The sequence below is a fragment of the Saccopteryx leptura genome, chromosome 1 (genome assembly GCF_036850995.1).
Source record: "Saccopteryx leptura isolate mSacLep1 chromosome 1, mSacLep1_pri_phased_curated, whole genome shotgun sequence".
NCBI lineage: Eukaryota > Metazoa > Chordata > Mammalia > Chiroptera > Emballonuridae > Saccopteryx > Saccopteryx leptura.
Genome location: NC_089503.1, coordinates 103,580,850 through 103,583,920, shown reverse-complemented (window position 1 = coordinate 103,583,920; position 3,071 = coordinate 103,580,850). Strand labels below are relative to the sequence as shown.

The window sequence follows — 3,071 nt, the reverse complement described above, 5'->3', positions numbered from 1 at the left end:
TAGTTCTCAGGCCTCAGGACTCCATTATGTGACATGGAAGGAGCACCAGTGGGTTTACACCTGAGGAGGCCACTCTGTGGAATGGAGTGGTCAGTGTGGTAAGGTGGGTGTAGCCCAGTGAAGGGCCCGGGGGGAGGGAATCTTCCCATTTGTGAAGAGGGTGTGGTCAAAAGAGCAATGCTTAGGTAGGGTCTGGCCCTCAGGCAGAATGCTGACATTGAATTTCAGACATGGTGCAAAGTGCGCCAGGGCCAGCAGGGGGCACAGTGGCTTGTGTCTGAGCCCTGTGCGCTGAGATCACAGATCTGAAGCTAGCACCTGACTGCTTAGTTACCTATTTCCCTATGTATAAGATGCACTTTTCCCCCTGAAAAATTTGGGGTCTACAAACTGGGTGTGTCTTATACAGTGGTTGTTGATTTTTTACTTGCATTTCCTGCTTTTTCGCACTTGTTTTTGTGCTCATTGTTGAAGACAGTGATTAGTCCTCATCAGACACAGACGAGGACAAGCTAATGGATGGGAGTTTTGACAGTGATGAGGAGTTGTACAAATTTTTTTTTTAATAATTTTATTTTTTTAATGGGGTGACATCAATAAATCAGGATACATATATTCAAAGATAACATGTCCAGGTTATCTTGTCGTTCACTTATGTTGCATACCCATCACCCAAAGTCAAATTGTCCTCTGTCACCTTCTATCTAGTTTTCTTTGTGCCCCTCCCCCCCTTTCCCTCTCCCTCTCCCCCCTCCCCCCATAACCACCACACTCTTATCAATGTCTCTTAGTCTCACTTTTATGTCCCACCTACGTATGGAATAATGCAGTTCCTGGTTTTTTCTGATTTACTTATTTCACTTTGTATCATGTTATCAAGATCCCACCATTTTGCTGTAAATGATCCGATGTCATCATTTCTTATGGCTGAGTAGTATTCCATAGTGTATATGTGCCACATCTTCTTTATCCAGTCATCTATTAACGGGCCTTTTGGTTGTTTCCATGTCCTGGCCACTGTGAACAATGCCGCAATGAACATGGGGCTGCATGTGTCTTTACGTATCAATGTTTCTGAGTTTTGGGGGGTATATACCCAGTAGAGGGATTGCTGGGTCATAAGGTAATTCTATTTTCAGTTTTTTGAGGAACCACCATACTTCCTTCCATAATGGTTGTACTACTTTACATTCCCACCAACAGTGGATGAGGGTTCCTTTTTCTCCACAGCCTCTCCAACATTTGCTATTACCTGTCTTGTTAATAATAGCTAATCTAACAGGTGTGAGGTGGTATCTCATTGCAGTTTTGATGTGCATTTCTCTAATAGCTAAAGAAGATGAGCATCTTTTCATATATCTGTTGGCCATTTGTATTTCTTCCTGGGAGAAGTGTCTGTTCATGTCCTCTTCCCATTTTTTAATTGGATTGTTTGTTTGTTGTGTTTTATGAGTTCTTTGTATATTTTGGATATTAGGCCCTTATCTGAGCTGTTGTTTGAAAATATCATTTCCGACTTCCTTTCGAGCTCGGCGTTTGGATGGTGGGTCCCCACGCGCGTTCAACATGCGTATTGAGAAGTGTTATTTCTGTTCAGGACCCATCTACCCCGGCCACGGCATGATGTTCGTCCGCAACGATTGTAAGGTGTTCAGGTTCTGTAAATCCAAGTGTCATAAGAACTTTAAAAAGAAGCGCAATCCTCGCAAGGTCCGGTGGACTAAAGCATTCCGTAAAGCAGCTGGTAAAGAGCTGACAGTGGATAATTCATTTGATTTTGAAAAACGTAGAAATGAACCTGTCAAATACCAGAGAGAGCTGTGGAATAAAACAATTGATGCAATGAAGAGAGTCGAAGAGATCAAACAGAAGCGTCAAGCTAAATTTATAATGAACAGGTTGAAGAAAAATAAAGAACTACAGAAAGTTCAGGACATCAAAGAAGTCAAGCAAAACATTCATCTTATTCGGGCCCCTTTTGCATGCAAAGGAAAGCAGCTGGAAGACAAAATGGTACAGAAACTGCAAGAAGACGTGGACATGGAAGTTGTTTCTGACAATGTTACCATTTAACCATCTCTGTGAGCACATTGGAAAACCTCCTTTAGAGACTTAGATGTTCTAAGTTATTGATATATTTCTTACATATTGTGACTCAAATGGAAAGGTGGTTAAAAATACGTTTCTTCTACATTGCTATTGGCAAAACATCAGATAAGGTGGATGCATAGTTGCATCTCAAAGGTAAACCTTCACTGATAGGTTCACTTATGTAAATCAGTAAAATTTTGTAGATACAAAGTGGAGTGTAGACATAAAATATCGTGCCATGTAGATAATGGCACCAGGCAGCATTTATGTAAGAACTAATAAAAATTCATGGCTTGTGATGTATAAAATAAAATTTCCTTTCCAGTAAAAAAAAAAAAAAAAAGAAAAAAAAAGAAAATATCATTTCCCATTTAGTTGGCTGTCTGTTTATTTTGTTATCAGTTTCTCTTGCTGGGCAAAAACTTCTTAGTCTGATGTAGTCTCATTCATTAATTTTTGCCTTCACTTCTCTTGCCTTTGGAGTCAAATTCATAAAATGCTCTTTAAAACCCAGGTCCATGAGTTTAGTACCTATGTCTTCTTCTATGTACTTTATTGTTTCAGGTCTTATGTTTAGATCTTTGATCCATTTTGAGTTAATTTTAGTACAGGAGGACAGACTGTAGTCCAGTTTCATTCTTTTGCATGTGGCTTTCCAGTTTTCCCAGCACCATTTATTGAAGAGGCTTTCTTTTCTCCATTGTGTGTTGTTGGCCCCTTTATCAAAAATTATTTGACTATATATAAGTGGTTTTATTTCTGGGTTTTTCTATTCTGTTCCATTGGTCTGAGTGTCTATTTTTCTGCCAATATCATGCTGTTTTGATTGTCGTGGCCCTATAATATAGTTTGAAGTTAGGTATTGTAATGCCCCCCGCTTCATTCTTTTTCTTTAGGATTGCTTTGGCTATTCAGGGTTTTTTATAGTTCCATATAAATCTGATGATTTTTTGCTCCATTTCTTTAAAAATTTTGATGGG

The 3,071-nt window shown here is 39.4% G+C and overlaps 1 pseudogene; it reads left to right on the top strand.

Annotated features, from left to right (window-relative positions):
- Window positions 1-1,521: 1,521 nt before the first annotated feature.
- Window positions 1,522-2,416, top strand: LOC136388980 (probable ribosome biogenesis protein RLP24 pseudogene; annotated as a pseudogene).
- The last annotated feature ends 655 nt before the right edge of the window (window positions 2,417-3,071 follow it).